The following is a 24230-nucleotide window of genomic DNA, read 5'->3' on the forward strand; positions in this document are numbered from 1 at the left end:
CATATTTTAAAAAAATGTTTTCACATGCAACTGGGAAATAAGAAATACAGGAAATGGGGTACAGAAATCCATCCTGCCCTACAGGAAAATTGAAGGGGAAAGGCATAAGAGAAGGTGGGGAGAGACAGAAGGGAAGGCAGAGTAGGAGAAGGGATTCAGAATGCATGCCATCTTGGGGTGGGGGGAGGGGTGAGATGGGGTGAAAATTTGGAACTCAAAATCTTGTGGAAGTAAATGTTGAAAACAAATAAAATAAATAAAAATTACCATTTAAAAAAAAAAACAAAGTCCAAACTCTGACAGGTCCTATCAATCCAAAACAGCTTCAAGTTTGTGGGCCTGCCATAGATTTCTGGGCTTGTCATCTAAGGACTGGCCTAGCTAAATTCAGTCCAGAAAGTTAGCCATCTAGTGATGAATTTTTTTCATTGAGTCATAAAGACCAACTACTAGAGTAAAGAAGAGGGATGAGCACCAGTGGAGAGAATGACCTCACAGTTCAAATATTGGATCCTTGAAGAGTTTCAAATACCCAAGGGGGTATTTCACTAGGAGGATTTAGGCTATGATTTTACTCTTTTGTCTGTTTATATTTTGAAATCCATGTAGTATCTTCCAGCCTATTGGGCATCATTTCAGAAGCCAGTCCATCATTTCAAAAACAAACAAACAAAAAACAGATCCTGTGCTTTTCATCTATTCATCACATGCCCCAAGTTGCATCAAAATTATAACTGTTTTTGGAGTTGTTTGCAGGAGTTGGTAGGATGTTAGATCCTTGGCCCTCTTACATACCTGTCTGACATGTGAACCATGAAAAATCTGCCTTGAGTTTAGTAAATCCTGATGTGAGAAGATTTCCTGGCTTTTTGAGGACTCATCAGCAACTCCAAAGAACTTAAGGCAACAGCTACCAAGCTTAATTTATACCATTACAGACATGAGCCTGGCTAATGGTTAGTGATGCACTTCTTCGGAAAAAATAATAGGATGGAATATAAACTATTAGGAACAATTTTGGATTTGACAGAATGGTAACGCAGGGCCAGATGTTTGAAATAAATGCAGCATCTTTGGATCCCAGAGTAGAGGAGATGAAAAAGCTAAATTTGAAGCCTTACATTCCTTCTAAAGCTGGGATTCATCTTGGGATGGATACTCAAACAACTGTAAACAACCTCCACATTCTGGTAGCCCAGTTATTCTCAAGTAACCTGTAGTGTCTCTTAAGGTCCCAAATTTCCTCAGTTTACCCAGAATTTGTTATAGTTTTTGAGGCTCTAAATGTCCATTTATTCTCAGGACTCTTGCTTGGGACTGACAGAGAAGAAACCTCTTGGGCCTGACTTCTTAGATTTCTCAAGCCTGTGCGTTTTCTACTAACTATTTTTTTATACTTCAAACCAATAAAAACAAAAAATAATCGACACGCATTTCATTCTACAGAGACCAAGACAGATGATTGTGTAAGAAACTATGAAATCTGTTATCTACAGTTTATATATTAGATTTGCCTATGTGGTGACAAAATTGTCCTATTTGTGTTCACTTCTGAACTTTTCTGTTTCCCCTTGTGAATTTTTAAAGAATATTTTACAGTTGCTATTTTCTTTCTTTTTTCTTTTTCTTTTTCTTTTTCTTTTTTTATTTGCATCTCTCTCACTACCAGTATACTTAGCACCATCCAACCCCCAACAGAAATGTAATTATAGTAATTTTAAATACACATTCAAATTCAAAGTGGCCTAAGAAAGTTTTTCCAAATGTTGTAGAAGTCTTCAGGGACCTGTTGTCAGAAACAGATAAATATGATTTGCAATTAGTCCATTAACTGCTGCATGTCAAATGTGCTTGAAAAAAACATTTCTTCATAAATCTTTGCCAGTAGTTATGGGGCTTACAGGTTTCACATAAAGATTTAGATAGACCAGTACAAAATAAAGTAATAGTAACCTTTGTTATAGGCTTTATCCCACACAAGGGGAAGCTCAGGGCTAAAAGTAAATCTCTTGAGGGCAAAATATGGGGGGGGCAGGGCAAACAAGGGAAGGGAGGCTACAACCAGGGATATTTATGGAACTTCAGGTGTGATGACTTCATGCCAAGGCAGGAGAAGTTAGGAGGCATATTAGTGATAGTTCTTTGGAGATGTCACCTTCAGATTTAGCACTCCCACTTTTAGTGTCAGGTCCAGGATATAAAAGCAACAATAGCTAACATTCATATAGTGTTTAAAGTTTACAAAATGCTTTACAAATACTATCACATTTCAGCCTCACAACCCTAGGAGTTAAGTTCTATTATTTTCCCCATTTTCCAGAGGAGGAAACTGAGTTTAAGTGACTTGTCCAGGGACACACAGCTAGTAAGTATCTGAGGCTAAATTTGTGTTCAAGCCTTTCTGAACTGCAGGGCCAGTATTCTGTCAATTAAGTCACTTAGATCCCTGAATTGCCACTATCCCATAAGGGCACAAAACTGAAGGAATGGAAGGTCCTGAGGTTTGTAGGGAAGGCAGAAGCTTCTAGCTCAGGTATATCTGGTTAGTTTCTTATCTCTGACATCCTAAGCAGGGAGATGCTTAGTATTGACTAGCAAATCACTGGTGGAAACAGACAAGGAACCTGAAAACCTCCAGAAAAGGGCAATAAAAACAGCATGTTTGGGGTGCAGAGCAGAGGCAGCCCCCCCTCAAGTGAGTCTTTAGGTCTCAGAAAGGCCCTTAGGCTCCTGGTTTTGTGGCCTCTCACAGTGAGTGAAACATATTTCTGTGATCTCATTTACAATGTTTACTTACTAAATTCTTTTTTTTCATAGATTATACATAAACAAGCCTAGCTGTGACTTTACTGATTATACATTCCAGATGAACAAAGTAATAAAAATGACAATTCTTCTTAATATACTTATTCAGTGCCATACAAATCAAATAACCAAAGAATTATTTTACAGAGCTAGAAAAATAATAACAAAATTCATCTAGAAGAACAAAGATCAAGAATATCAAGGGAATCAATGAAAAAAAACATGTGAAAGTAGGAAGCCTAGCAGTACCAGATTTCAAAATATATTACAAAATGGTAATCATGAAAACAATCTGGAACTGGCTAAGAAAAAGAATGATAAGTCAGTGGAATAGATTAGGTACACAGTACATAGTAGTGAAAACAATCAAACAAACTGGCTAAGAAAAAGAATGATAAGTCAGTGGGATAGATTAGGCACACAGTACATAGTAATCTAGTGTTTCAAAAACAAGGATCCAAGCTTTGCGGCTCTCATAATTTCACAAAAAATTACTGAGAAAACTGGAAAGCAGCTTGGCAGAAAATAGGCATAGATCAACATCTCATACCACATACCAAAATAAGGTCACTACAGATAAATGACTTAGACATAACAGATGACATCATAAATAAATTGGAAGAGCATGGGAAAATGTACCTGTGGATCTATAGATAGTTGGAAGAGTCTATGACCAAAGAAGAGAGGATCTTGGGAAGTAAAATGGACAATTTTGATTATGTGAAATTAAAAAGCTTTTGCACAAACAAAATCAATGCAGCCAAAATTATAAGGAAAACAGGAAATTGGGGAAAAATTTTTTACAGCAAGTTTTTTCTGATAAAGGCCTTATTTCTCAAATATATAAAAAACAGAGTCAAATTTCTAAAAATAAGAGTCATTCTCCAGTTGATAAATGGTCAAAGGATATCAATAGGCAGTTTTCAGAAGAAATCAAAGCTATCCATTTTGTTGTTGTTGAGTCCTTTCAGTCACATCCAACTCTTGGTGGCCTCATTTGGGGTTTTCTTGGCAAAGATATTAGAGTGGTTTGCCATTTCCTCCTCTAGTTAATTTTACAGATGAAGAAACTGAGGCAAACAGGGCTAAGTGTCTTGCCTAGGGTCACATATCTGGCAAGTGTCTAAGGCTGATTTAATTCATGAAGATGGGTCTTCCTGATTCCAAGCCCAGTGCTCTTACCACTGTGCAACACAGCAGTCCCAAGCTATCAATAGTCAGATGAAAAAATGTTCTAAATCACTACTAATTAGAGAAATAGAAATTAAAACAATTCTAAGATACCACTTCACACCTATCAGTTTGACTCTAACATGACAGAAAAGGAAGATGACAAATGCTGGAGGGGATATGGAAAAATTGAGATGCTAATACATTGTTGGTGGAATTGTGAACTAGTCCAACCATTCTGGAGAAAAATTTTGAATTCCACTGAAAGTGATATAAAATTATGCATACTGTATGATTTAGCAATACCAGTACTAGGTCTGTATCACAAAGAGATCAAAGAAAAGGGAAAAGGACCTATTTGTACCAAAATATTTCTAGCAGCTCTTTTTGTGGTGGCAAAGAAATGTAAATTGAGGGAATGCCTATCAATTTGGGAATGCTGAATGAGTAGTGTCTTATGATTGTGATGGAATGTTATTGTGCATTACTAAACTGTCTCTACCCTTCGACCGAGTGATGCAATGAAAGGGAATTGTATGAGCCAAACTGAGACCTATCAAAAACCTTAGCTTAAAAAGACTAAGTTCCTGTGTGACCCTGGGCAAGTCACTTAACCCCAATTGCCTAAAAAAATGACTAAGGTCTCCCACTGCATCCAGGGAAATCTCCAGTAATCCTGATCTATATCTTGCCACTGGACCCAGATGACTCCAGAGAAGAAAGTGAGGCTGGTGACTTTGCACAGTCCTCCCTCAATTATATCTAATTTACTTGTAGGTCATGGCATCACCTCCCTGATGTCAGAGTCCTCTTCAAGAATGAAGGACAAACAATAACCACCACCACCACCACTGGGTCTATTTCACAAGATGATTATGGAAAAGGACAAGAACCTATATGTTCTAAAATATTTATAGTAGCTCTCTTTTTGGTGGTAAAGAACTGGAAATTGTGGGGATGACATCATTTGGGGAATGACTGAACAAGTTATGGTATATGACTGTGATGGAATAGTACTATGCTATAAGAAATGTAGGGCTCAATGATCTTAGAAAAAAATGGATAGAATTGCATAAAATAATGAAGCACAAAATGTACAGAATCAAAAGAACATTGTATATGGTAACAGCAATATTATTTTAGGAACAACTTTGAGCAATTAAGTCATTTTCACTATTATAAATACTCAAATTAACTGCAAAAGACCTATTAAGGAAGGCCCTATATACATCCAGAGAAAGAACTGATAAACATAGTATATATGGAATGGTTTTGCATATGTATGTATGTATGTGTGTATGTATGTATGTATATACACACATACATGTGTGTGTATACATATTTGTGCCTAATGGTAACCATCTCTAATGAAGGGGGAGGGGAAAAGAGAAAGTTTCATGATAACTTCATTGTATATGTAAAAGGAATAGCAAGTTGTATACAATAGATTTATAGTTTTTGTGTAATCATCTTTTTTTTTGTATTCTGCTACGTCATGGAAATGCTCGTGCTTGTTTTATTTCTTAAGTTGAGAATTTTCAAAAAAGACCAAAAATATAAAAGAAAAGAAATGATGAGCAGGATGGTTTCAGCAAAATCTGGACATGCAAAGTGAATTGAACAGAACCATGAAAACATCATACATAATAACCACATACACAGTAAGCACAAATCTTTAAGTAAAAGAATTAACTATTCCTTTCAAGACAATGATCTAAGATAATTTCAAAGGACCCATGATGAAAATTGCTTCAGAGAAAGAACTGATGAATTCTGCATGCATACTTCTTTTACTTTACTTTTCTCTTTTTTTTGCCTGCATTTTGTTTTACAACATGGCTAATATGGAAATTTGTTTTGCATGACATCATAATGTAATTGATATCAAACTGTCTGCTTTCTCAAGGAGGAAAAAGTGAAGGGGGGGAGAATTTGGAACTCAAAATTAAAAAAAAGAATTTTAACTTTTTATATATAACTGGAAATACTTAATGAAATAAAATATATTGAAAAAAGAATCTTCTCCATATGAGAAGAGTCTAAAATTAATTAGAGTTTGTAAAACTGATATCAAACTTAAACAGTAAGAGAGAGGTCAGTATACCAAATTGTACAATAATATAAGTTGTCAAAGTCCTAATTAGATAAGGACAAAAGAGGTTTATTCCAGGGCACCCATATGACTAGGTTTTTTTTTTTCTTACCTGATTCTCACTTTTTACCTCACGGTTATCCAATGATGTGATTCGTAACTGCCCCTAGGCAGTCACTCCCAAGCAATTGTGTTAGTGCGTCTTTCTTAGGGCCATCTTCCCTACTCCTTGCTCCTCCCCTCAGTCTCCTTGAGGATGAAGGTTGGATGCTTCCAGGGAACAGTACTCCTATAGCCAAAAGTCCTCTGGATCATGACTACTACCTCAATCCTCAACTCCACCACTCCTCAAAATGAATTTGCTTCAAATGAAGGTTGGGTATTTAGTTAGATATGCCTCCAATATCTGCATTTGTAAGAGTTTAAAAAGCACTTTGTGTACACTGTCTCTTTTGATCCTCACAGTAGCTTTACGAAGTTGGTAGTACCAGTATTTTTATTCCCTTTTTACAGATGAGAAAACTGAGGAACCAAGAGGTTGTGACAATCCTATAATAGAATTGGGAGTTACAGTTACTTGTAAGCTCAACAGTGTGATATAGCAGCTCACCCCCCCCCCAAAAAAAAACTAGTATAATCATAGGGTATACTAAGGAAGGAATAGGATGTAAGATTTAAGTGAATGATATTGTCAATCTGTTCTGGGCTAGTCATGCCACATCTAAAATGTGATGCTCAATTCAGGGCCCCACTTTTAAGGGAAAACATTGATGAGCTCTAGTATATCCAAAAGATAGTCAATAGGATGGTGAAAGACCTCAAGGTCATACTATGTTAGGTACTTTAAAGGAACTGGGCACTTTACCTAGAGAAGATCTGGCTAGGCAGGGGCACTACAGTTATTTTCAGAAATGTCACATGGAACAAAGGGTAGATGTTTCAAAGAGGCAATTTTAGGTCTGCTTTACAAAAATCTCTCCAACAGCTGGAGCTATTCCAAGGTAGAATGGACTGCCTCATGAGTAAATGGGATCATTCACACTAGGGGCCTTCAATCAAAATCTTGTTATGTTGTGGAGCGAATTTTTATCAGATATGAATAGTATAAGATGGCCTCTGAAGCTAGATCTGAGAACCTATGATTCTATGTCTTTCTTAGAATTGTCATATTTAAATAGTGATATAAATCTAAATTTTCTGACTCAAAACCCACTAAATAATAGTTACTTTCTCATGTGGGACAGAGTCTACAAATGCTATGAATTCATACATTCCCAGAAAATTTCAAGTTACTTAGCAACAAATAATCATTTTGAATGAACTTTCTAAGTGATAAATTCTGCGTCTGTAAGCTTCCACATCTATAAGCTTACACAAGTAAGGACATTTGCAAAGGGTACTTTGAAAACCCAGTGAGCTTCATATGTCACCTACACTCAAAATTAGAATGGATTTTACATGCCAAGTATTGATTTGGATGAAGTCTATAGAATAACATTTTAGAAAATAAATGGAAGCCCTCAATGAGCAAGCTTTGTTTTTTATTTAATATCATCTAGTATTTGCATGCCTTATGGTATATGTTGTTGATGCTCTGAGAATCAAGTTACTTTGTTATGTAGTTGGACATGCCAGAAAAAAAGTAAATAAATAAGAATTTCAGAAATTAGAGGGATAGAGACATGGGCATTTACAACCTCTCATGGAACAATGCTTCTATTTGTTTCCACTTAACCAAAAGCAAATTAATAATATCTAGCATTTATATAGTGTTGTAAGGTTTTGAAAATCACTTTACAGATATTATCTCATTTGATCCTCACCACAACCCTATAGGTGTCATCATTATCCCTATTTTTCAGATGAGGAAACTGAGGCAGAGCTCAAGGGACTTGTCCACAGTCACACAGCTAGTAAGTATCTGAGGCTGGATTTGAAATTGGGTGTTCCTACCCCTATGTCCAGCCCTCTACCCACTGTGCCCCCTAGCTCCCTCAAGTTAAAACTGTTGAGGTTATTTTACCCAAAGTTACATAGGACTAAACAGGACCTCAGTTATAATGTAGTGCATTTTACTGGGGAGTGTTGTTTACGCATTGGCATTATTAGTACTGAAAAACAAAATGAGCTCCTTTCCCCTCTTCCACTCCAAATTATGCACTGCCTTGTGACAAAGAAAGAAAATTAAGCAAAAACATCCCAAACATTGATAGCATGTGATATGTGTATGTATGTATGTGTGTATGTGTGTGCATACACACATGTATATATGTATGTATATATGTGTATCTGTCCTAGTAGTATATTATGTATGTATGTATATCTGTCTTAGTAACCTTTTACCTCTTTTACTAGGAGAAAAATAGTCATTTTTTTTCTCAAGGACCTTATCTAATCAATTAGCTCTGCAGCACTGGGCAAGTCACTTGCTATCTTTTAGCCTCAATTTCCTAATTTGTAAAATGGGAATAATAAATGCAAATAGCAATAGGGTTGTTGTGAGTATCATGTGAGATAAGATATGTAAAGGACTCTGCAAGTCTTAAAGTTCTATATAAAAGTTACTATGATTATTATTATCTTTTAATTTATATTTTTATTGTTCTTTTGGTTCCGCTTATTCCAGTTTGTAGCAATTTATCTAAATCTTCCCATGTTTCTCTGAATTTCTCATATCCACATAGCCATAATTTCTTTCTAGATAATCATATTTTATTTATATTCACACAAAAGGCCTTTTAAAAAATCTTTGTCCAATTGAAGGATACTTACATTTGTTTCCAATTATTTGGGTGTTGTTGTGAATATTTTGGAATATGTTGGACCTTTTTTTTTTTCATTTCCTTGGATATATGTCCAGTAATGGGATCACTGAACTAAAGAGTATAGATAGTTGAGTTATTTTCCTATGTAATTACAAATGTAAGCCAGAATTATTGGTTTAATTCACAGGTCCACTAATCACGTATTGACATGCTTGTCTTATCACAAGTTCTTCAACATTGATGGTTTCTGGAGTTTTTTTGTCATCTTTTCTAATTCATAGCGTATGAGAAAAAAATCCAAATTATTTTAATTTGTATTTCTCTTATTATTTGTTTTCTTATTGTTTATAATTTGGATTTCTTCTTTAGAAAAGTGTTCATTACACTTTATTGATTATCTCTTGGGGAATAGCTGTTCATTTCATGCTTTTGTGTCAAATCTCTATATATTTTGAAAATCAGACTTTTTTTTCAGTGATATTTGATACACATACATTTCCCACTCTGCAATTTCTCTTCTTAGTCTATCTTCATTAATTTCCATTGTGACAAAGCTTTAAAAAATTTTACATAACCAAAATTGTCTGTTATCTTTTATGCTCCTCTCTATTGCATATTTGGTTAAGAACTCTTTCCTTGGCGATAGTAGTGAAAGATACCTAAATTAATTATAATATTTTTTATGATTTTTGTTGTTTGGTAGTTCAGTTGTGTCCTACTGTTCATGACCCTATGGACCCAGTATACCAGGCCTTTCTATCCTCCACTATCTCCTGAAGTCTGTCAAAAGCTCATGCTCTTGCTTATACTATCTCTCTATCTCATCCTCTGTTGTCCCCTTTTTTTGCCTCCAATCTTTCCCAACATCAATGCATTTAAATTCAGTCATATCCATTTTTTTTTATTATTGTGGTATATGGTATGTGATGTTAGTCTACAACAAATTTTTATCTAATTGTTTTCTTTTTTCCTAGATGTTTTTGCCAAAAGAAGGTATTCTTCACCTAGTAAATTTATATTCTTGAGTTCATCGAATATTAGGCTACAGTTTTTTATTGCTTTTTCCCCTTACCTAATTAATCTGTTCTGCTGGTCTAGGTTTCTGATTTTTTAATCACTAGCAAATATTTATGATGACTTCTGCTTTTACAGAACAATTTGAGGTCTAATAATGCTATGTCCACTTCATTAGTATTTTCATCATTATTTCTTGAAGATTATAGACTTGTTTTTTTTCTTTCCAAATGAATTTTGTAATTTATTGGTATAGCCTTGTCTACTAATTAAATTAGGTAGTATCATTATTCTATAAGTAGTAGCTATCTCTCCAATCTGTCAGTAATATATGTAAAGAGTGTTTTGAGTTGTATTTACGTAAATCTTGTTAAGATCTTGATAGGTAACTCCCAAATATTTTATGCATTTTGTTATTATTTTGAATGGAATAACCATCATTTCTTCCTTTCTGTGTTAGCATTATAGAGAAATGCTGATTTTTTATGAAATTGTATTGTATTCTTCTACCTTATTGTAGCTATTAATAATTTCAATTTGTTTTGGGCTGATTCCCTCTGTTTTTTTTAACATATCATTAGTAATCTCAAAATAAATTTTGTCTCCTCTTCACCGACTTCCATAGCTTTAATTTTATCTTTTTGTTTTAATAATGAGCATTTCTGAATGAATTCAAATAATGAGTTAAAATCCTTGCTTTATCTAGTTTATATTGGGAAAGATTCTATTGTTACTTCATTGCAGGCAATCTAGCTCTTAATATCACATGAAGACCCTTCCATGCCGCTGCTTTTTAAGGTTCTTAATATAGAAGAGGGCTACATTTTGTCAAAAGCTTGTCTGAATCAATTGAAGTAATCATGGGTTTTTAATTTTTTTTGTTTATATGACTAATTTTGTCAAATGTTTTCCTAATGCATTCCTGATTAGTATTCAAATTGATCAGAGTGAATTAATTTCTGGATAACTTATTATTGCCTTTTATCAATGATTTTATTTGTTTTTAATTGATATACATTAAAAATGGTTTCACTGTTTTGCTTTTCCTTGGTTTGTATGTTAATACCATATTTCCTCATAAAGTTTTGTGGAATGCCCTCTGTCCTTAATTTTAAGACAATTTTTGTAGCATTACTATTAATTGTGTTTTAAATATTTTGTAGAATTTATTTATAAATCCCTGTGTACAAGAGGTTAGTTTTCCTTGGTAGTTAATTATTGGATAGCCAGATTTATTTTTCTTGATATATTTAAGACCTTTATTTCTTATTTTGTTAGTTCATGGATTTTATATTTTTGTAGCTTCACATCAACTTATTTTGAATTATATTTTTCTGTCATATAATTTTATATAATTCTTTCTGATAATTCTTTTTGTTCTTTATGATGTGAATTCAGCTTATTCTTTGGTAATTTGTCTTTCCTCTTGATTTTTATTGATCTGGCCATTTAATGGCTTATTGATCTTGTTAGTCTTCTTTAAAAAATCTTTTAATTTTATTTATAATTTTTAAAGTTTTAAAAATTAAGTGTATATTTCCCTAATTTTAAATACATCTTCTTTGTGCTTGTTTTAGGGTTACTAATTTGCTTATTTTAGATATTTTTCATTTCATGTTTCGTTCATTGATTCTCTATTTTTCTTTCCATTTTATTGTTATACTTTCACGGACATACATATTCCTGTGGTGATTACTTTAGCTTTATCTCAAATTTTGATGTTTTCTCACTATTGTCATTAGTCTTACCAAAATTATTTTTTTTGACTTACTAATTATTCAGAATTTCATTACTTAGTTTCCATTTTGGTTTGTATTTTTTGCTCATATTTCCTTTTGTTCATTACTATTTTTATTGTTATGAGCCACAAAGGATGCATTTACTTTGTTTTTTGCTTTTTTACATTTATTTAATATTCCTTTATGCCCTAGCACATGATTAATGTTTGTTACAGTGTCAATGCTAAAAAAGTATAATTTTCCTTCCTTGTTATAATTTAGAAATTAAATAATTTTTTTCAAGAAATTCATTAACCCCTATACTTTTCATCTTGTTTATCCCTCTATTGGAATTACCTACCTCTGAGAGGAGAATATAAATTATCCTATTATTATTGTATTGTGATCAATATCTTTTACTAATTAACCTAATTTTACTTTTAAAAACTTTTTGCACAGGCTGTGCCCCATGCTTTCTACCCCCTCAACTTTGCCTCTCAGAAACCTTAGATTCCTTCAAAACTTAGCACCAGTACCACATTGTACATGAAGCCTTTCCTGATCTCCCTGCCCCTCTGTTACCCCCAAGTTGGTAGGTCTTCACTCCCCCAAATTGCTTTGTGTTCATTGTGTATATGTGTGTGTTTACATACATATATATGTATGTATACATATATATTATATGCATATTTATATAGAGATATATTGTTTTCCTTGTTAGAATATAAACTCCTTGAGGAAAGGGACTTTCATTTTTGCTTTGTATCTTAGGAGTTTAGTACCATGCCTTAGCACAGTGCCTGGCACATTGTAAATCTTTGGTAAATGCTTACCAATTTTTTCATTCATTCTGCTCCCTTATTTTTGTTCTATATGTGTCTTATATGTTTTAAAGGTGTTTCTTGTACATAGTTACTGTTGGGCATATTTTATTAATTCCTTTATTTTTATCTTTATGTTTTATTTTTATTAGAGAATTTAACTCATTCACATTTAGATTTCTAATTCTTAGGTTTTTGTTTTCTTTCATTAAATGCATGTACACACACACACATACACACACATATATATCAATATTTTCCCTCATATTTTAAGTAAGCACTTAGTCTGCTGTTCATATTGCTTATACTAATATCAACCTGATCTCCTCCTTATAGTTTTTTTTCTCTCTCCCATTGCCATGCCAATCCCATGTCCCTTGAGTTCCTTACAAGTATCATACTCTCTCTCTTTTCTAGCTCAGACAATAGTGATGTGCCTAAGCCTCCACTCCCTGATCCCATATATGCATAAATAAACATACACACATATGTATGTATACACATATATAAATTTGTAATGCCCATTTAAAAGAATCATTCTACTACCTTTCTTACTCCTTTCCCATTCTAGGATACTCTAGAATCATTTTCCAGGGTGTTAATTCTCAAAAGAGGCAGAGAGCTACAATGGAAAATATATTCTAATCATAATGTGAGGGTGAAGTGGAATGGAGGAAAATTCATTTTTTTATCTTTTCCTTCCTTGCATATCCATTTTGATGTCATGCCATCCTACCCTTGAATCCACAACTTCTTTTTCAACCCCCTGTGGAGCTGTGTTTCCCTGGAGTCATAACTGTTTCTCTGCCCTCAATAGGAGTTAGTATTGAGAGAAACACGAGCCCATCTCACAGATGTTGGTCTCTTAAAGTGACAGCCCCTCCAAATAGAGTCCATTGCAAGACCCCTATCTAATTACTGGTTTGTTTGGTTTTTTTCAGATGAAAAAAACTGAGGCCTAAACAGGTTAAATGACTTAAAAGGTTACACGGGCATATGTTTTTTGGTTAAATAATTATGTTTGGAATCTTGATTTGCTGTTTCAGTTTCCCATCACTAAAGGTGATTTGACAGCCTTAGTTCAACATTAAAGAAATGTTAAGCATTGCCAGCTAAGATATTTATTTAATGGTTCCTCTTTGAAATAATGCTAAGTCTTTTAAAAACTGATCTTAGAAGAAACTTTGGCTTAATTCTTTTAAGGTGAAGGTGATGGAAACAAATCAAATCTTCCTCTTCTTTTGTATCCAGGCCTATATTCCTCAGAAAAGTGATCCAGAGGTTTGCCTACAGTGGGAAAGAATGTGGTCTTTCATCCTCCTTGTCTTCTAGGATTTATCTCACCCTAGAACAGCTCAGCTATCAAACTTCTCCTCATTCTTTCTCTGTCTCTGTCTCTCTCTGTCTTCTGTCTGAGCAATCTGGCTTGTCCTCAGCTTCCCTAAGCATTATCTAATCAACCTTATTTTCCTGCCTCCAAGAATCTTATGTTTTATCTAATTTAATGCCATTTCAGGTTATGGCTGATAATATTTTCATACCTATTCTTACTACCCCTCTCCTTACCCCTTATCTGATGTACTGACACTCTATAGGAACAAGCATCCCCACTCTAAGGCAGTGTGGCACAGTGTTAATCATGCTTGACTTTTGGATTCCTGGTTCTCTGACTCATTATTTGTGTGTTCTTGGGCAAGTAGTCACTTAACCTCTGTGGGCCTTAATTTTAGCTTTAAAATGAGGGTGTGGGACTGGATGATATTGAGAGTCTTTTCCAGTTATAAACTATCACATAATATGATTTCTTCTTCTGGGAATGAAGTTTTAGAAAAATAAGTGCATCACTAGAAGGCATTATCAAAATTGTGATGCTCTTCTCAAAAGAGATATTACTACATTTATTTAAATATTGATAACATACACCGATGCATTTATGATACTGGGACCCTTGGTATATAAAATACAACATAACCCACGTTTATATGGAGCTTTCAGGTTTCCTCACAACAACTTTATGAGGCAAATAATGAAAGTACTCCAGAGAGGTTAAATGATTAAACCAAGGTCACATAGGTAACAGAAGTCTGCAGGAAACTCTGTGTCTTCTGATTCCAAGTCCAGTGTTCCTTCTATTATACTGTACTGCTGATGCAAAAACCTGACGACCCAGTTATGTTTATAGTGTATATGATAATCCTTAGTGTGTATGATAATCTACAGAATCAGGTGGTAGTTTGAGCATGGGCATACTCTGAATTTCCCGAGTACAATCAGTCCTTTCACAGATGGTAAAAGTAGCCATCAGCTAGAAGTGACTTTTCATTTCCTTCTTACCTAAGCCTTAATGGACCTAGGATTTTCAGAGGTAAAAGATCCCTTATCCAGTCATCAAACTCGCCGTCCAGGCCCTTTGGCTAAATGTTTGCTTCTGCCAAAGCCACAGCTGTACAACTATCTTCTGATTTGAAATCCACTGCTGAACTGTAATTCCTTCCGTCTGCCTGGGGACACAGAGAAACAGATTGTTTTGGCAGAGGTTTGGTAAATATAGTTGGTACCACCAAGTAAAAACTTCTAAGTTTGTGTTGGCTGTGCAACAACTCTTTTTTATCACCCTAATTTATTCAGCATCCAAAGAGCACGGGCTGGTCCTGGTTATTGCAGTTCTAGGATAGCTGAGTCTGAATTTTGGAGAACAGCAGGCTCTAGGCTGCCCCTAGGACGGACCAGCATCCAGACGTGTCACATAGGAGAATGTCGCTTGATTGAGTTGCTGACTAAAACTAATAGAGAAACCAAAGGGCTTCTAATGAGCTAGAGTATGAACTGATATTTAGGTGAAGTAACTGTAGCTCACATGTATATAGATTTTAAGGATTGTAAATCACTTTGCATATTTAATAAGGCATGTATAGAGTTAACCCTGTTACGCATAGATTATCTCATTACCTAGTTGCGATTTGTGTTTTGAGGGACCTAAGAGAAGGTCTGTTGGCCCAAATTGCCTGCCTACATTACACAATGCAGGATGCTAGAAGGGATCACAACTCATTTAGCCTTGTCAGTCATTTACATCCTATAAAAGGAGGTTATCAGATCCTTTCTTGAGAACAGGATTTTATAGACTATACTTAGAACCAGAAAGACCTTTAGTAAGCTCACACCAGCCTGCTTTTCTAGGCTTGTCATAATCCCTTCCATGAACTTTCTGGTCCAACCAAATATGTTTTCTTGTTATTCCTCAATCCATCAATCACCCAAACAAGCCTTTATTAAGTTCCTACTATGTGTACTGGATACAACAGTGTATCTCTCATCTCTGTGCATTTATGTTCTCTGCTTCCCATGTCTAGAATGTATTCCCTCTTCGCCCTTGCCTCTTAGAATCCTAACTTCCTTAAATTTCAGCTCAAATGCTATTCCTTTTATAGGAGGCCTTTCCTGGACTACTTTCCTAATTGTTATTAAGTACCCACTACTATATATATATATAATAGTGGGTACTTAATATATACACATATATGTATATGTATGTATATGGATATTTATATTTATATATCAGTATATATTTCAATATATACATACATGCACATGTATGTATATGTGTATTTATATATGTATATATCAGTATATATTTCAGTATTTATATATGTATATATTGTTATATCTGTATATATACATATAACATTATATATACACATTCACAAATACTATTATACATACTATATATATAGTATATATACTATATGTGTTATGTGTGTATATATTGTGGTATATATGTTATACATACATGTACACTATTATATTGAAATGTATTGAACATACATATGTCACACATGTATGTATACTGTTATATATGCATACAATATATAACGATATATGTGTGCATACATACACATTTATAAATATATATGCATATACACACATATATAACAATATATATGTATATATATGTATATATACACACACACATCTGTATAACAATATATATTTATGTGAGACTGGGGTTGATCTATTTATTAAATGACATCAGCCCCTTCCCCTGAAGGAAGAAGAGAGACAAGTAGAAGTAGCTAGAGTGACTGACGAATATCTTTAAGTGTAACCCGTGTTTCCAAATTGTCAGCTCCCGATCTAGTCGCTTCCTGTGACGGAGTATTTAAAGGTGTCTGGGTTATGGTCCCCCTAGGCTGAATCATCTAAGTCCCCTTTTTCTACCTCAATATGAAATCGCAGTCTCCTAAAGTCCATAAAGGATATAGAATGTGTTGGTTGCCTGAGACTCAAAATTGACGGGGATTCAGTTCAATTGAATGGTTTCAGTTCTTCAATGAGAACAAAACATAGGTCAGGATGTCAGTGAGAGGGGGCATAGAATTCTTATCTCTTTCTTTGATGTATGAAAATATCCCTGTTTTTTGTATGTTATTTAATAAACCATGTAATCTGCTTAAGGTAGATGTAATTCTATTCATTGGCATCCCTGACCCTGGCTAACACAGAGGTGATGAGGAACAAAAAGCGATTTGTGCTAGTTGTGATCATGTGTGAACATTATAGGATAAAGATTCTGGTACCCCTCCTAAGTTTTGAATTTAGCTATAGCGCTTTGGCCCTATAGCTTGGTAGCTAAATTTTTTTTGTAGATGACCCTACCTGATTTTCAATAGTCTCACGTCCTCTGACTGTTTTACATCATAATGTAAATTTGCAATCTTTTTTACTTATGTATTGATTTAATAATTGTCTGTGAAGCATAAAATTATCTTGCTATAAGTTTAACAGTTTCCTTTTCTTGCAATTTTGCAAAAAGTTCTATCTTCTACCTCCCTACCCCACCTACTTCCATAAAATAATAATGGTTTCTGTCAAAATCATTCCTAGGATATTTCTGAGTATCTACACTGAGCAGACTTCTCATTCTGAGACCACCATCACCTCTCAGGGCATATCTGACTATATGTCACCTGTAGGCTAATTCTGAGAACCAGAAAAGCATACATTTCTGCAGCTCTCTCTATACCCCCATAATAGAAGCCTATCTCAAAAGCTCCTGAGAGTCTTAAACATGTGCTAAGGCCAAGTTGCCCCAACAACCAATTACGAGTGTGGAAAATAGTATCGGTTTGTGTGTAGGCCTACACTGATAAAGAATGACATCAAAAGCAGGACTTTTACAAGCCAATATAAATTGGAGCAATCTGGCCTCAAACCTCATTGTTGCTGAAGACTTATTCTTTAACTCTTAGAGGTTGTATTAGTGTTAGAGAAAAGGAGCAATAAAACTAGAAGATTCTCTGTAGGCCAGAAGGAACATGCCTTTCATCTGGTGAAGGAAATATTGACAGTTCTCAGATTCTCATTATTCACCGTCTGTTTGAGATCCAGTCAACTATCCACAATCTTCCACAATAACTTTTGTCCTTTAATAAACCTCACCAGAATATATGTGGATTCTGTGTCAGACTTTACTCTCACATATTTCTGATGAAAAGGCTGTGTTTACCACCTGACTTCATTTAGAGAGAAGTATTGCTAAATGTGGAATGGACTGGGAAGACTGATCGCCTCTTCAATACTTTGACTAGGAATCACACATGTCCAGATCTCAAATAGTGAGTTCTTAGACCCTCTCCTTGCCAATTGTGGGGCCCCTCATTCCTGTGTGGATATTGCTTTCTCCACCTCTTTTAGGTTCCATCTGAGGGTATCTGAGCTTCCAATTAAAGCAGAGCTGCTATCTGTCCTCAGGCAGCCCAGCATTATAACTGGGACTGCTTTCACTGGACTTATTAATCCTTTGGCTTTCAAGTTCCATACTTATCCAAAGTCAGAACAATAGCCCCTGCCATTTCCAGGATGTTGGGAAGTATCATGATCAGAATCAGAGGTTTTAAAGGGCACCAGAAAAAAAAAAAAAACAAAAAACAAAGCCAACCCCGATGAGATCCATGAAGCTCTGAGGGATTTCCGTGGCAAAAGAACCTGAAATGGGCTTTGAGGCATAGGATCTCCTTAAGAGAACTGGTCAGGATTTATAAAGACTTTCTAACTCTCGTTAAGTAAAATTTTAAGGCAGGGATGTGCATCCTCCTAGCAGGAGTAAGGATTAAAAATCATTCTTAATCTTAGGCTACAGTAGGAGAGTTCTTAATTGTGTGTGTGTGTGTGTGTGTGTGTGTGTGTGTGATGGATCTCTTTGGCATTCTGAGGAAGCCTATGTGCCCCCTTTCAGAATGTTTGTTTCTTATACACATAATTAAATGACATGCTAAATTTTAGTTAGAGTTATTAAAAATAAAGTTGCAATGTTTTTCCATTGCAGATTCATGGGCCCCTTGAAATCTATCCACACACCCCTTTAAACCCCAAGTTAAGAAACCTTGGCCTAGAGGACAGTCTGCCTGGCTCTTTCCATTTAACAAGTTATGGTAGCTCATATCTTCCACTATTACTAAAGAACTTTCCTGCCTCTGTCATGGAGAGTACATTTGCTACAGATTGCCCCTTCAGCTGTGTCTATACAATATAACCTCACAGTTTCCAAATAATTGGATATTGAAGAGAGAGTGCAAATCTCAAAACATTTCCATTTTTATCCCATTTTAAAACTTTTTCTGTCTTACAACACACATAGGCCTGAATTATTGCACTCCAGTGACATACTATCTGTCATTCATGTTTTCCACTTGCCATCCCCCTGTTGACAAGTATTTTCTGTACAGGTGGATTTCACAGAAAGGTCAAACATCTGCAAAGCCAGTTTCTTATGTCACTGTTATAGCAGGTTGATTTCTTGCTACCCTAGCATCCTGACACTCCAGGAATATCTAAAGATCTTCTATTTATGCTTTCATTCCTCTAATTCTCACCTCCTCTCCTCTCTTACCTTTTTCAGCAGAGATTTCTAAACTATGCCAATATGGCTTTGTGTTATTTTGTGCCCACAAAGACTTATGAGTTGTTTGTAATACTGACCAAGGTCTTGTTAAATAAGCATAATGGGAACCACTGTGTGCAAATTACATTCCAATTTTGTTTCAGGTTTCAGCCTCACAAATCTTATGAAGACTTGGCCAGCCCCCTCCCACTACAAGTGAATGAAACCACACACATGTGTAGCACGAGTGGAACAAAATCTACCTTTTGCCAAGCAGACATTCCAAAAATAATGCCTCAACTCTCAGAAGGCAAATGATCAATTGAGGTGACATTTCAATTAAATTTAGCTTTTAAAAAACCCCTTAAATCTATATGTAAAAATTAAACATCATAGGAAGTTTCATGTTCTGCTACACATAGGGATTATAGTAATTTCCAAAAGCTGCATGAGTAATCTGCTCAATTTAGCCTTTGATTTACTATCTATATTAGATTGTTTTATAATAAAAAGGAGACTAAATCCTGCTCAGTCTAGAAGTTAAAAAAAATCAGTTAAATCTCATGCAGTCTTAGCACATAGGAATTAATGTGAATGCTGCTATTCTGGGGTTTTGTAAAAGGTCAGTCAGCAGCCCTTGATGAAGGAGCCAATGCTATTTGCTGTTCTCTCTGTCTCTGTCTCTCTGTCTCTCTGTCTCTCTCTCTGTGTGTCTCTCTGTCTCTCTCTCTGTCTCTCTCTCTCTCTGTCTCTCTCCCTCCCAGGATCTCAGACACTCAACCTGTCCTATGGGAGAGGAGGTCCAGGTCTAAGCCCTTACTTAGAGGTCCATCTCTCACACACACACACACACACACACACACACACACACACACAAAATTAAGAAGCACTACCACCACCCCCTGGCATGTTTCTCAAGAATGTGCCTGATTTCTGCCCTAGTATTAAACCCAAGGATTAGCAGAGCAGTTTCAGGTGTACACACATGCCATCTCTTTTATTCTAGCTTTCTTAAAACAACAACAACAACTGGATAGCATTTCTAATTTTGGTATTTCACCTCAATCAAATCAGAGAAGCAAGAAAATTACATGATAATAATATCTAGCCTTTATACAGTGCTTTCTCTGGTTGGCAAAACATTTTTCAAATATCTCATTTGATCTTCACAAAAACCCTGGGAGGTAGGTGCTCTCATCATCCCCATTTTACATATGGGGAAACAGGGCAGACAGAGGTTAAGCAAAATGCCACAAAGCTAATAAGTTTTTTTTTTTCTTTTCTTTTCTTTTTTTAGGCAATTTGAGGCTAAGTGACTTGTCCAGGGTCACAGAGCTAGTAAGTGTTAAGTGTTTGGTCTGAGACCGGATTTGAACTCAGGTCCTCCTGACTTCAGGGCCAGTGCTCTATCCACTGTGCCACCTCGCTGCCCTGCAAATAAGTTTCTGAGGCTGGATTTTCACTTAGATATTTCTGACTCCAGGGTTAATGCTCCATATACTTCCTGTGCCACATAGCTGCCTACTTGAAGTGGACTCCAAAGTTCCTTCTAGTTTTTACTTTCTATTTTTCTTTTATTTTCTAACTTTATAGATGATTGTGTACAGACCAATTTCTTGACTGCTTTCAGTTCTAGGGCTCTGGACTTGGAATTAGGATAGTTGGTTCTTGTGTCTCAGCTCTGCTGTTCAATGTATCTTAAATACATTCCTCTAGGCCACAGTGTCATCATTTGTAAAATGAGTGGGTTGAACTAGATCAAATATAAAATGCCTCCAGTTTTAAATCTATAATCCTATATGTATATGTTCTGCCCCCAAAGGTTAAACAAAATGGAATTCAGCATTGTTGCTACCTGCCAACCATCTTGAACAGTTAGATGCACAGTGGATAGAACACCAGGCTTGGAATTAGGAAGACTCATCTTCATGAGTTCAAATCTGGCCCCAGACACTTACAAATTGTGTGACCCTGGGCAAGTCAGTTAATCCTGTTTGACTCAGCTTCCTCATCTGTAAAATGAGCTGGAGAAGTAAATGGAAAACCATATTAGTATCTCTGCCAAGAAAACCCAAAATGGGGTCACAAAGAGTTAGATATGACTGAAATGACTGAGCAACAACAAGCCAATCCATCATAAATACAGTTCTAATAAGGACAGTGTCTGGACTATGGTCTTTTGTTCTGAGTGCCACATTTTATGATAAGCTAGAGAATATTCAAAGGAGTGCTACCAGGAAAGAGATTAGAGTTTGTACTACATGAAGATTGATTGAAGAAACTAACGATGTTTCATTTGGAGAATAAAAAGCTTTCATAGTTACATGATAACTGTCTTCCAGTATCTGAAGGGTTGTCACAAGGGAAAAGGTTTAAATTTGAACCTCTTGATTTCTATGGGCGGAACTAGGAACAATGGGTGGAAGTTTTGAGGAAAGAAGCGTACACTTGACTACAGAGAAAATCTTCTAACAGTGGTGGCTGTATAACAATGGCGAGAGAAGGTTGGTGGGGAGGAATTGGGCAGCCTCTGGAGTAAATGGTTTCTTCCAGTGCTAAGAGTGGATGATTACTTGTTAGCTATGCTGTAGAAGGAATTGATTTTCAATTATAACTTGGATTAGATGGCCATTGAGGTCCCTCTCAACCTCACAATTCTATGAATCAGTGAATGGCTTTGCATAAAGTGGCTCAGAGCAGAAGGAATTTTAAGAACCTGAGCTGCTGAGAGAGTGCATTTTAGGCATGGGAATGGTCTGCACAAATACACAGGGAAGAGAGAGATAAAATTATAAGTTCAAGAAATAGCTAGTAGACTGGTTTGTCTCAAACACAGGATATATGAAGAAAAGTTTTATGAAATAAGTGTGGAGACTGATTATGAAAAAACAGAAGAGAAAGGAGGGGAAGGGAAGAAAGGAGAGAAGAGGAGAATGAAGAGATTTATGATTTCTATGACCTTGGCTCAAATCTTTATTCAGCCCTTTATTACCTGTGTGATTCAGGGCAAGTGGCTTTATTTTTCTGAGCCACAGTTCATTAGATGTATAAATAAAGGGCATATTATATGGCTTCTGATATTACTTCCAGTTCTAAGTATTTGATACTATGATCAGGGTTCTTATGTGTGGGTGTGGGTGTGTGACAGACAGAGATCTTCCTCAAAGGATTTGGGGTGGGGTACTGATGACAGTAAAGGTTAGCCTTGAGAAAATGAGTAGAGAATGGGGTAGAGATATAGAGACGTTTGACAGTATCTGGTATGTGTAGTATACTAGATAAGGAAGCTCAATGAAGAATGATTTCAGTTTTCTCAGTAATATTAAAGCAAGGTTATCTGTTGAGAAAGATAAAATTAGAGTAAAAGAGAGAAGAAAATACAGTCCAATTGCTGTTTTAAGGAAGATAGAATCAATCATAGATGAACAAAAAAGATTGCCATGAAGCAGAAAGGAGACAATTGAGGTTAAATGACACGAATTTGTGGTGCAACTGGTTAACAGTTTTCTGATGATGGAAGGAAGGATATGAAAAGGTGGGTGTGTACAAAAATGTGTCATGGTCCTACAAGACCATTGTTAAGAGGACTTAAGCTCAGAGTGAACTTAGGTTTGTGAGGAAAGCTAAGAATAAAACAATGGAGATTTTGGGAAAAAAAGTTGAATGGAAGGAAAAGATCAATATTTGGGATGAATGACATGATAAAAAACTAATAACAGATAGAAAACAGAGCTGTTAAATTAACATTTTTCATCTGCTTTCTCTGCTGAGGAGAATGATCCTCAGACTGTAAAAGGCAGAATAAACATGGATAATAGAGGGATGATACTGAAGATAAAAAGGAGATAGTAATAGCAAAGTTGGCAGCCCTTGGTGCATTTAAATCTCAGTAGTCCAGAACTACATTTTATGACACTGAAAAAATTAGCAGATGTGATTACCCGTTATCATTAGTGATTTTTGAAAGATTATAGAGAACAGGATAGATTCTATGAGACTGTGGAAGAGCAAATGACCTAATTTTTTTTTAAAGAGAAGAAAATAGAATCTGCAGACAATAGGCAAGTGAGTTTAAATTTGGTTGCTGGCAAGTTTCTAAAACATATTCTCAAATGGATGTTTTCTGAACAACTAGAAAAGGAAACAGTGATCACAAAGAGTCAGCAAAACTTTATCTAGAACCTGATTTATTCCAGAACCTGATTTCCTCTTTTTTTTTGGCAAGGTTCCTAGACTAGTGGGTCAGAGAAATATTTCATATTTAAGTAAGAGAAACACCATAATCGCTGTCAATACTCTGACATCTGAGAGTTTTATTTGTTCCTTTGTTTCTTTGGATCTAACATGACTGGAGGAGTCTTAAGCCAAATGGAGAAGACTGATACTAGATGCAGGATAGATGCATGAAACTGAAAGGGGAAGGAAAGATATTTAGCACAAATAGTGGCCAGGGAAATAGTACAGGTCCCCCTGCTGCTGTATTTCTGTAAGTGTTGGCCATGTTACCCTAGGAGTTATGTCCCTTTCCAGTGAAAGGGTTCTTCAAGGACAGAAAGGTGGAGGATTTGAACTGATATGTACTGAAGCTAGACTCTGAAAAAGAGGCCCTGGTAGACCTATAATCCTTATCTTTGTTTATCATACCTTCAATGTTAGGTGCCTTGTCTTACATAGAATTTGTATGTCTTTTTGTATTACTGTTTTTTGCATCTCTTCTGCTAAATTTTCTTCCATTTCAGTATTTTTTTGTGTTTCAAATATGTTAATATTTAATTTCTTTGGTGTTATTCTCCAACTTTGAACTGTATATAATCCTATTTTCTTTCTTTCTGGATTCATTTCTTTTTTTGGATCATTTTGGAGTTTCTTCCTGATGTTCTGTGCTTTTGAGGGAGTTGATAGAATTCTGTTTGCATCAGGCAATAGGACAATTTCCTTCATATTATAACATTTAAGATAGCTTAT

Source organism: Vombatus ursinus, unplaced genomic scaffold, assembly GCF_900497805.2.
Source record: "Vombatus ursinus unplaced genomic scaffold, bare-nosed wombat genome assembly UNPS02014812.1, whole genome shotgun sequence".
Lineage (NCBI taxonomy): Eukaryota > Metazoa > Chordata > Mammalia > Diprotodontia > Vombatidae > Vombatus > Vombatus ursinus.